This window comes from Ornithodoros turicata, chromosome 8, assembly GCF_037126465.1.
Source record: "Ornithodoros turicata isolate Travis chromosome 8, ASM3712646v1, whole genome shotgun sequence".
Classification (NCBI taxonomy): domain Eukaryota; kingdom Metazoa; phylum Arthropoda; class Arachnida; order Ixodida; family Argasidae; genus Ornithodoros; species Ornithodoros turicata.
In genome coordinates this window covers 14,047,749-14,059,985 of record NC_088208.1, presented here as the reverse complement: position 1 = coordinate 14,059,985, position 12,237 = coordinate 14,047,749, and the positions used below count along the sequence as shown (strand labels likewise).

The window sequence follows — 12,237 nt, the reverse complement described above, 5'->3', positions numbered from 1 at the left end:
GACCAGGCGCTCCACAAGTTGGTTGTTCTCAGGAACTCTGACACTGGGCTTTGAGCCGCCCCGGCCGGGATCGTCCTGCACTGATGTACGGCCGTCTCGGAACCGTTTGCACCACTCAAACGCTTTGCTGCGGCTAAGTGTATCGTGGCCATACTGAGCCTGAAGTCTTGTGTGAATTTCAGATGACTTTACACCTTCATTCACGAGAAACTTCGTGACAATTCGCTGTTCGATGCGCGCGCTCACCTCGTTGTTGGCCATCTTGTCCAGCACGCGTCTTCTGTTTTGCACAAACTTTGGACCACCACGTGGTGAACGCGGAGGCCTGTCGCGTGTGAAAATGACGAAAGAGAAGTAGCGCGAGCCATTTATTTGTACACTCAGGAGACAGAAAGTCCCGGTTTGACTTGAACACCCCCCCGTATACTAAGTCCCATAAATCTGTTATGTCTCGTGTCCTCGCGTTGGGCGTGGTGCAGTGTTTTTATTCTTCCTTCTCGAGAAGTGAAGTCTGCCCAGGACGCAGCATCAGGTTCCCCTTACTTCCTGCTGTTCTCTCTCCATCCTCCCACGTTTGTATGCCGCTGAGAGCCACAGTTGCGTTGCAGCGCCAACACGGAGTAATACCCCTGTCACACTTGCATTTCGATCCTTCTCGAATCCGATCTGCATCGAACTTCCCGAGCACGCTCGAGTTTTGACGCTGCTACACGGCCACTTTCAATGCGCATTGAATGGTTGACCTGTGCAAATGAATAAACGGAACTCATTAATTTCGCGTTTCCTATATAACAGCGATATTAGTGGTAATTTATCGTATACCGACGTAAGCATCATTTGTAGCTTTGCGCGCATGTCCGTCTTAAATTATGACAGTTCACCGGGGTCGAGGATGCAAATGGCGGCCGTCGAGCCGTCTTGAAATTCTCAATCCTGTTATGGGAACTGTCTTGAGTCAAGCAGGATCAAAGTTCGATCCTTCTTGGGAGCGGCCGTGTAGCACCATCCGATCTGCATTGGGTTCAAGCAGGTTCGGTCGAGCAGGATCGAAAATGCCCGTGTGACAGGGAAAAAGAAAAGGATCCTGCTCGAGACCAAACATCATTCAAGCGAATGGGTGTCCCCCATATGCTGATAATTCCGCGAACTTCCTCGTACGCGACGAACGCGGCGGCGGCGGCCGCTATGACCTTTCGGGGCGTCCCATCACGACCTGATGATGCAACGTTTGTTCTTCTCCGCGTGCTGTCTACATGGCAGAAGAAGGACGTCGAACACTTTTACCGCCGGGCAGCCTGTTCAGTAGCTAAAAGGCATGTACACACGTTTGCCGCTTTCGAAACAATATGTAGCCGACGCCCGTCAGTCAAGCAATGGAGTCGACGACGACGTCAACGCTTTTTCTTGGGTAACCTACTGCCAAACGCGGAAGGGCAAAGGGAATGATATTTACGCTTAAAACAGCTCGAGAGGTGACATTTGGGGGCTGCCTTTTATGGGAGATCCGCGTCTTCCTTCCTTGTCGTTTTATACCTTTTATACTCTCTTCCTCCCTCCTTGTGTTATGTGAGGATCTTTTACGTACATCTTGACATAAAAGACGCCTCGAGTGTGAACGCCCTTTGGATGTACTGTTTGAACGTGGACGAGCGCGTGTGTCTCTGCCCACTTTTGAAGGGCCGCAGCGCACGCCTTTGGGACTTCTTTTCCGGTATACGGGGATGGTGCCCGTTATGCGGAGATGCGGCGGGATATACTACGTGGAGTACGTGCGTCAATATCATGGACGGTTTCAGCTGGATTCGTGCAACGGCAGTTGCTCGATTTCCATGTACAAGCGGGTTTTGTGTGTTCTGCGAAAGTGAGTGCGCGTATACGTCGTTGAATGTGGGTCGGTTCCTTTCTTGGGAATGAAGGTATAGGGTGGCGGTGGTGTAGTATTTTCCGGTTCGTTTGTGTTTGCTAGAAGAAAGCAAGGTACGTGTCCACATAGACTGGGTTGGTCCGGTCATAGCTTCGGCTGAGTTTGTTTCAAGTGCACCCTCCCGCCTTTTTTCTTGTATATATATATATATATATATATATATATATATATATATATATATTTTACAAATGTTTAGAAGGGGTATAGGTATGGTCGGTAGGTATAGGTATTTTCGGGGGGAGGGGGGGGTTCAACCCCATTTCTCCCCAAATTCTAATCACGTATTACGTTTAGTGTTCTTCGCGGTTTTATTATTTTCGAGATTAGTGGGTAAAAATCGGCTGTTTGCTTCGAAAGGAAATTCGGGGAAGAATCTGTGTGAAAAAGTGTTTTGTGTTGTCCGAAGTTTCTGGGTGCAGCTAAAATCGTGTGAGTCAAACTGCGGAGTTGATTTGCAGTCATGAACAATTGAATTCCGACAGTCCAAAAAAGCCGGCCTTTGGTACTACCTATATGAGGTGACTGACAGGAGGGCCTTCAGGTGTTTAAGAATTAAGGTTGATCACGTGATTCTTCCTTTTCGTGGCTCACTGCGAAGCCATATGAGGTCCAAAGACCTCGCGGAATTTGGGAAGAAATCGGGTTATGCCAGAATTTGAGAAAATTGGTTCGGGGTGCAAATACCGTGAAAAAAGCCATAACTATACGTTGTGTCATGCGTATCACGTACACGATGTAGTAGTAATCTGTGTACGCGTCTGAAGAAGATATTATCTGAATGCCAACAATAAAACTCTGCGAAGCACATTTAATGTTACATCATGCGGTGTTTGTGACCATACATCTCGAGGAATGCACGTTTGACCAATACGCGCACCTCTAACAACGGGACGCTTCCTAAAAAAAGAAGAAGAAGAAGAAAAAAAGAGGTAACCTGATAACGCCCGGTTGCATATCGATAGCACCCATCCCCCCTCCCTCCCCTAGTGGTCACAGTGAACACACAAGACAACTCGATCTGATTAATCGTGGTCCGAATTCCAATCTAAAGCTGCATTCAAAGTAAGGGCACGTACTTCGGAATTATACTTATCGTGTTGATGGGTGTATGCCACTGCTAGCCGAAAAAATTAGTTTCTTATTCCATTAGATCATATCGCGTCGTGCCATCAGATTCCCACAGAGCACATATTTGCGTATATAGGCCGTCGCGTTCAAGCAGACATTTCCAAGGGTCAAGGTAATATTTGCAGCTCTGGGGAGCAAGTTTCATAGTTTGGGGACTAAAACGAGGAGTAGTTGTACTCTAAGGGACTATTACTTCAGGACCTATACTCTTTTTGAACAAGAGAGAAACTGATGATCTGAGGCTGGAACAACATAGAAGGGACAGATACAAACAAATTTGTTTGTATCTGTCTGTAAATATAATAACAATTATATAATTATATGAGTGAGCAAAAAAAATGTAAGAGTGAAAGGAGGGTGAGTGAGAGTGAGTGGCTGGTTTGTCGTCCCTTCAGATGACGTACCCCGAAAGTCGTTGGAGAGGCGTGTTCGCTTAGCTCAATTGGTAGAGCCCTGGACCGGTAATCCAGAAGATGTGGGTTCGATCCCTACAGCTGGCTAACCTTGTCAGTTACTTTCATCATACTCCTTTTCTTTTTCTAAGGGTGTAGTGTCATTTCAGTCTTTGTGTTGGCAACACTGGTGAGGCGTTTCCCGCCATTATTTGAGTGGTTCTTTCTTCCTTTTGTTCACAAGGCTAGGCCCATGTACGTATCTTAAAAAACATTAGCTTTCTAGAGCCGTATCTTTCCGTATACGTCATTGGCAGAATAATCAACGTCATACTTGCTCGCGTCATACACGTGCGAGTCCTAGTTTCATCTAATCGGGGCCTCCTCCTGCGACTTGTTATATAATAATGAATAATTGGGGGTTTACGCCGCGAGACAACTGGGATCATGAGCTACGACTTGTTATATATGATATGATACACGATGTAGCATATATTTATTGTGTTACGGGAAGTCCTTCCTGATTAGATCGAGGTTCCGAGAAATAATTCTGCGTCGCCCTGGCTTTCCGTGTTGTTATCATTTCGCTGCTGGCTTTACAGGGCACCCAGACCTACATACACCGAGATTAGCTGTACACCTTTAAAGGGACACTAAGAGTGCGAAAACTTCTCCTCGTGGGATGACCACATCACACCCAATCAGTTTTCATGAATTTGTTTTGTAGTGGTACATATGTATGCGCCACTTTAAGTATACAGAGTGTCCCAGAAAACGTGTCGTTGAATTATTATTTTTAAAAAAACTACGCCACCTAGAATCACGCGGTCAACGGCATTTGTTCTTACTAGGTTTTTGCCACCTCCTGATGTGAATGTCATGTATCGTAAGTTTAATTATGTAATTATTTGCGAACTGAACTCGGAAATTTGCCAAGTAAATGTCACTTTTTTACCCCACCAATATGAAGAGCGCGCCGAATTCACTCAAACTAATGATAATTGACGGTGATATTCACGAGCTATCCCATCGGAAAAAATAGCCGAACACCATGCTTTTCGGGGCACCGGACCATAATGCGCTACGACTCTTTGAGCGCAATCGCTCTCAGTCCGACGAAAGGACGGTCCAAACCCACACTCTTAAAAATGAACTTCACCGCATAGCACGCTCTTAGCCAACCATCAACTCGAATGATATCGTTATCTGCCCTGATTTGTTGAAAACGGGAGGCGTACGCCTTTTTTGTGACACTTATGCTGTTCATAATTGTCACAGAAAAGGCGTGCGCCTCCCGTTTTCAACAAATCAGGGGAAAGAACGATATCATTCGAGATGGTGGTTGGCTAGGAGCGTGCAATGAGGTGAAGTTCATTTTTAAGAGTGCAGCCCACAGAGTGATAGTAGAAAAAGTGACAGTTCCTGAAATTGGGAGAGGGAAAGTGCGATCCCAGCGAAAGCCGGACGCGATAAGCCACGCCTGTGTTATCTCTTTCTGGGATGGCGGTGTGGGCTGGGTTTCCAACCTCCTTTCGTCGGACTGACAACGATTGCGCTGAAAAATTCGTGGTGCGCTATCCTCGGGGAGCTCCGTAGAGCATGATTTTCGGTTATTTTTTCTGATGGGATAGCCCCTGAATATCCCTGTCAATTATCATTAATTTAAGTAAATTAGACACGCTCTTCACGTTGGTGGGGTAAAAAAGTGACCTTTACTTGGCAAATTTCCGACTTCAGTTCGTAAAAATTTACATAATTAAACTTACGTTACACGACACTCACAACAGGAGGTGGCAAAAGCCTAGTAAGACCAAATGCCGTTGGCTGCACGATTCTAGGTGGTGTAGTTTTTTTTATTATAATTCAATGACGCGTTTTCTGGGACACCCTGTATGTTGCACCACGTCTACACTCTTAGAAATGAACTGCACCGCATAGCACGCTCCTAGCCAACCATAATCTCGAATGATATTGTTATCAGCACTGATTTGTTGAAAACGGAAGGCATACGCCTTTTTGTGACACTTATGCTGTTCATAATTGTCACAAAAAAGGCGGTCGCCTCCCGTTTTCAGCAAATCAGAACAGATAACGATATCATTCGAGATTACGGTTGGTTAGGAGCGTGCTTTGCGGTGAAGTTCATTTTTAAGAGTCCACACAGCGACTAATTTAGCGTCCGTGTTTAGACGTGCTTCCTTGCTTATGTCCATGTTTTCTACAAATGAGTTTCGTTATTCCCGTAAATATTTGTATCATCTAGTCCATTGTGAAAATTTGAAGGCATGAAAAATATGTTGTGGAGACATACCTGGCTGCTTTAAACGGACACCGCCTGAAGTAGCTAAAAGGCGACTCAATTACATTTGATGAGTAACTGTCACTCGATGACAATTTGATTTGCGCAACTTTTCTTGACTCTATATGAGTCACGTGACTCTCTGGTAACTTCACTGGGCGTTGAGCAGTCGGACCGCTGAATGTCATATAGGACAACATTGTAACGCAATGCAATGTAGCGATGCTTTACATCTGCTTTACGAAGCTTGGCCGTGTACCCTGTCTGCAGTGGCAGAGTTCATACAGAAAGCCGCTTTTGCCAGTGACTCAGCAGCTAATCGGAAGAGAAGAACCCCGACCAAGGTCGGAGGCATGGCTCATCGACGTGAACACGTCACTTTCTTTCGCTTTCCCTCACCTTTGACCTCACTTTCCTCACGCGAGCTAGGCCAGCGTAGAATCGGTAATGAGGTACCTCGTCTGACGTCACCCGTGGACTATGCGGCTCAGAAACCTGTCAGCTAGAAATGTACTTGTATTGCGTAATAGCCTTCGCGGCGTTCAGGCCAGCCCTGTCAAGTTTTTCCCGCTTTTATGTGACAAGTTCGAAAAAAAAAAAAACTAATTTTCTTGCGAATTTCTTCTAGCGTGAGGTGTGCTGGAGGAAAGAGATGTCTGGCAGCATGTTCGTGTTTGTTTTCTGGAATATTTTCTATGCTTCTCAGACAATGGGATATTCGCACTCAGTGAAGATAAACATTTTTCTTTTTCTCTCTCTCGTTTATGCTTGAAAAGTGCGACAGCATGAGGAAAAACAAGAACAACTTTATTTGATGATAATGATCGATAGGAAATAAGTGTTTTTAATTTTTCCCATACTTTACCGAAGCAAGTCTGTAAGCTGGAGAACTTTTGCAACCTCTGTCGAACCTGCGGCATGTTCGGATGGAGCGGAAGAAATACCATACTTTAAACCTGCGGTAACCATGCACATTTTAAAAGACACGCGATCACGAATAACACAAACGGGACGCGACACGACAGGGTTTCGCCGTAAAATGAAATTAATCAAACCAATGCAGTGATTTCATTAATCGAATAAATATAATTAACTATATTAAGCGTTACAGTTTGATACACGCGTGAATTAATCAAAACGATGCAATTAACTAATAAAGTGAAATTAATTAGTTGAAAGGCACTGAAGTAAATTCTATGGCCAAAACATGACGGACCTCCACAACGGCGAGAGCCCCCCCCCCCCCCCCCCCCCATAAGTGTGATTTCGTGTCCTGTTTTTAGCGCTTTCAGAGTGTGTATGTGAAAACGTAAATTAGTTCCCTCCAAAGTCAACCCAGCATTTACACTAACTGTGTCTGTTCTCCACTCCTTCCTGATACAATACACACACACAAAAAAAGGAAAAAAAAAGAAATACTAGAAAGCACAAAAACAACAACACAAAACTAGAAATGCTGTTGCCCAACACCGTTTATGATGACTGTCGCTCCTTTACCATTACAAAGACGATGTGCCCGTCTTCCGTTACGTACATTACTTTTCTGTGATAGGCAGTCGTGACGTTCAATTCCTGGTAGAGCAGCATCGCTCACGGTGCGGGGCTGTCTTCTTTCCTCGGGGTACACATCCGGCGATCTAGATTCGCCTGACACCACACCGGGCGGTCTTCCTGGCGTAACCCTCTATCGGAAACGCACACCTCGCGGAAATGACGTCACCAGTACGCTTAATATTTCCGCTCAACTCTGGGAGGGAAACCGATCCCGCGGCAATCGTGGGCTTTTTCTTTCTTTTTTTTTTGTTTTTATTACGCGCACCGACGCAGCTAAACAATGGGGACACGCGGCCACTCAGGCAGAAATAGATGGGCGTAATTTATCGATACGCTCGCTGTGATCGGAAATCTAGGTGCCCTGTCGAAATTAGCGCAGTTATTTTGCTGAGAGTACGATTTTTATACTATTTTTTTTAGAAAGGAGCTGTATGTGCGGAAACTCTGTTGAGTTAACCGACCTGTGATCGCATACAACACAGTTGACGTACTTTCGTTTCTGGTAATTATTGATTTCGTTCTTCAGCATTGGTGGTTTTTTGCGAAAAGAATTCGATGGTGTAGAGCAGAGAGTCGAACCGAACCAGAACCGCAAACCGTTATTAACCGTTATTTTTGGCCCAACCGGAACTGAACCGTTAAAAAAATACCGGTAACCGGTTCAAATAACGGTTCATACGGAACTAAGGGCGGAACTTTGCATGTTGTGCATGAACATAAAAAACTATTTTTCGTCTTTTTTCTTCTTTTATTAGCTTCCTTCCTCTTGCTTGCCGAAAAAGTCGTGCCCGCCTGCAGGAATGCTCTGGATTTTCTGGAATCCCGAAATAATAACAACAAAGATGGTAACTGAAAATTGTTATGACTACTAATGTATACACATGAATATATATATAAGAATTAGGGATCAACGACATTTTGGGTAGCATTCATGAAGCGAATTATGTTATAATAATATAGTAATCAGCTCCAGCTATACAGGGTGTCCATCCTAACTGCAGAAATGATCGCTGACATATAGCGCTGTCAAAGAAAATCTGACAGCTCTCCTGTATGAAGTTTTTGTTACAAACAGGTGCTGCATTGTAAGATCAGCCCATTTGTAACACAAACGTCATAAAAGAGCTATCAGTTTTTTTCTTTTTTTTTTTCTTTTTTATTGACAACGCTATGTGTTAGAGATCATTTCTACAGCTGTCGTGGGCATCCTGTATATAAATGCGAGCACGTGGACCAACGGATGAATGTGTCGGCTGTGCGACTTTTGGTCTTTCAAATCTTCTCTTCTTCGTTTCTTTTTTTTTTTTTTTGTCTTCTGTTCTTTTTTGTGCAGTGCATCGCGAAAGCAAACTATCAGAGCTCAGCTACAGCATGCGTCCGAATGTACGACGCTGCAGCATCACTTCAAACATGCGTGTGTGAAGTTACATAAGCCCCTTAGAAGGTAAAGGGCCAGCCACCCTCATGCTGGTCAGAATGAAAAGCACATACCAAGCTGGTTTTCTTTGTGCATTTGATATAAAACAAACCGCACTGGCATCGTATTTAAAAATCGCCAATGGGTCGAAAATAAGTCGAACTCTCGGCTTGCACTTGCCCGTGCTCTGTCTCTGTTCCACAGACACTTCACTCTACGGTAGCAACATGGTAGCACGGTGGCGGTCAGGGATGACACGATAACGCGCCTTTTACATAAAGACCCCGGGCTCAAAATTGCACAATTTCAATCCAACTGCAATGATCTGCTTGATCCCTGAACCGGTTCGAACCATTATAGTTGCCTTACGGAGCTAAACCGGAACTCAACCCTTATCGAAACTATAAACATTTCGGTTCGATTCTCTGGTGCAGAGTCGGTATTGGCTGTCTCGAACTTTTGGTTTCGAAATTAGAAAATGTACGATGTATTCGAACCGGACGATAGAGATTATGATGGTGCACTCGTGGTATGCCGGAGCCAAGTTCCGGTTCATGGTTCAATGGCAGCTTACTGTGGTAATTTAATGGTAACTTAAATATCTCCTCGAGTTACCCGGCTATCCTAAATAATTTTTGGAGTAGCTCGGTCTCTTTCACATACTTTTAAAAGTCAGTATTTGTTTATTGGGACTCATTTCTGAGGTTACACGCGAGATGTTTCATTAACTTTTTCCGGAGACAGGGAGGTCTACAAAAAGTTTAGACTTGTGTATTTTGCTTGGGCGCTATGCTACTTGCATGTGCATACGTTTCATTTTATCGTCATTTCGTTTGTGTTTGTTTTGCTTGTTGCTGTATTTGTGAATTGCACTGATTGTGGTGGATTGCCGTACCCAGTGACGTAAATACTTGTACAAAAGTAAAACAGCAAATAAAAAAGAAACCTTCAGCTGCCGAAAGTTGAAAACTGAAGCTTTAAAGTGGCAACTTTGAGCACCATCTACCGTCCTCGTGACACCCTATGACCACGTCACGTGGTCACGCCGTACGGCGACGTGACGGTCAAAGCTCCCGCATCTTAACGCTCTGGCACAATGCCAAAAGATGCAGCCAATTTTTCATTCCGGAGAGCCGCCTCGCATCAAATTTTCCTGTTGTCGTCTGCTACACTATCGGAACTGGAATTCTGTGAATATTTGCCAATCTTCTCGTATTTCTCTCCGGATTCCGACTGGTTTCAAATTTACGGCTAGTTGAGACACAATTGGCGTCCTCTTTGTGCAAAATTGTAGGCTTCTGCATTGTGGCGTTGTGGCTCGGCTTGTCAAACGTGACAGGCGGACCTGAAAAGCGAAGCAGACGAACCGTGGTCAAGCAGGTGATCGTCTGCTCTCCTTTTCTTCATTCTTCGTGCGGCTCTAAGCCGGTTGCTTCATTCATTAAAAACGGGGCAAGGTGTCCTCCTCAGTTGCGGAGAAACATTTTTTTAAACGTATTGATTTTTGAATAACGCGTATACTTCCTGGCTGTCGTATTAATTATTCCGATATTCAGATTACCTGATCGTTAATGAATGCTTGTCCCTCGCGAGCGCCGCTGGTCGAATATTGATGACTGAATTTAAATTACAAACTATACGGGGGAAAAAAAAAGAAAAAGAAAAGACGACATACGCTGGCAAAAGATGCCTGACAGCATCGATCTCGGCTTTGCAGCTCCTGTTGCGTGTTGTTTTTATTTTTATTTTTTTTTATTCCACGATTCTGCTGGTGAGGAGGAAGAAGTATTGGGTGCGCGCTTAAAAATTATCTCCCCATATTCTGGCGCATTTCCGTGGCTTCCTTAATGAAATCAGTAATGGTGATTTACTAAACGGCGTCCGAGACAGCCGGAACCCCCTAAGTTAATAAATTTGAACGAATAATTCTCAGAACAGTTGCCGCGGGAATAATAAATGGCGTATTACATCGCGCTTATTGATTTGTTGTTCAGTTCTGCGCAATACGTAGTTCCATAGTGGTGGGTTTATTAATATTAACGAGTTTTATATATCGAAAGGCATCCACGATAAGGGCTTCCGAAAACGGGATAAACCAAAACGCGGCATATTCATTCGAAGTGCCTGACATAGCGTTGCTATATGGTGTTGGATTTGATGGCCTTCGCGGGTTCCCGGTTTTCGGTGCTTAATTTTTGAGAAATTCGGTATAGGGGAAATCGGTGGCTATTTCGCTCACCAGGAATCTGTGTCTTTAGGTGGTAATATTTTGAAACGTGAAGAGACCCGGTGGAAACCGGCGGAGGAACGTGACGGCTGTTTCCCGTGCATACAATGAACCAACACTTAATGTCCTTGTGTTTTTTTGTTTTTTTTTGTTTTTTTTTCATTACAGTGCTAACTTTTAAAACCAGGGGTTGATAAGTTCGTGAGGTACATGTACCTGTAGACTCCATGGTCTCCATATGCTCTAGCTGGGGCACTTCCTCACCGAACAGACCTATTCTCATTATGCAGATCTATTTGTAACTGGCCTGGATCCTGACTATCCGCAACATTAAGACCCCGTGAAAAGCTACGGACGAAATGTCTGTTCTTTCAAGAGCGACCTCACGTCCACTGTCCGCTGCCAACCAGTTCAGAGCGAAGGAACAGGAAATGAAATCGAGACATTTGAAGTCGACATTTTCGACGACAATCGGTGAATAATAATTTTAATCGAATTTGTAAAAAAAATTACCGGCGTACGTTTATCGGTGCTTTTCGGCAAATACCGAAGACCGGGAACCCTATTTATAGCGTATCTTTTTCGTAACGTAGCTCCACCTATATGACTTCCGAAAAAAGAAAACGACTCATTTGTTGGGAGGAATATCGGTATCGTCGGATTCAGCGTGCTTACAGTACGCAACCCCGAAGTCCTCTCCGAAACGTCCGCCGACCGATACATCTAATAGCCGTAACTTCACCTGGCGGCATAAACGACAACTCTCGCGGATGACAATTTTCATCACAAACCACTACAAAAAATGTTTCTTTTCGACCGCTTTTGTTGGGTATATATACACTCACCTAACACATTGCTTTGTTGCTTCCGGACGTAGCAAACTATTTGTTAACTCCAGCTGCGTACGAAATCGTGCTAGCAACTACGGGTAGGTATACCAGATGGTTGATATAGCCCATATAACTGTTGTACGGTTGTATTCTGTCCTTTCGCGCAACGGTATTAGATATTGTTTTCCTGGATATCCTGTCCACAAAAGAAACGCAGTGCATTTGCATCGTGTACGAAAGTGAAGTACTCTTTGATTAAAGAATGCAAACAAAATCTGAGGGATGTGATTAGGTTCTTCTCCAGCAGCTCCCGTGGCATAGTGGTTAAAAGGTGGTCGCTTTCCACGCCCAGACTGGGAGGTAACACGAGTTCGAATCCTGTCACCGGCTGTGCTCTCTGAGGTTTTCCCTGGGTTTTCCGAAGACATTCCAGACGAGTCGGCACTAACACGGAATTAAAAAAAAA

The 12,237-nt window shown here is 44.5% G+C and overlaps 1 protein-coding gene and 1 long non-coding RNA gene across 2 annotated transcripts in view; both read left to right on the top strand.

Annotated features, from left to right (window-relative positions):
• LOC135366497 (uncharacterized) overlaps positions 1-12,237 on the top strand; it is a 113,830-nt gene that overhangs the window by 15,818 nt on the left and 85,775 nt on the right. The gene's annotated exons all lie outside the window — the stretch shown is intronic.
• The window catches only part of LOC135366493 (putative polypeptide N-acetylgalactosaminyltransferase 9), a 133,068-nt gene that overhangs the window by 63,308 nt on the left and 57,523 nt on the right, over positions 1-12,237 (top strand). The gene's annotated exons all lie outside the window — the stretch shown is intronic.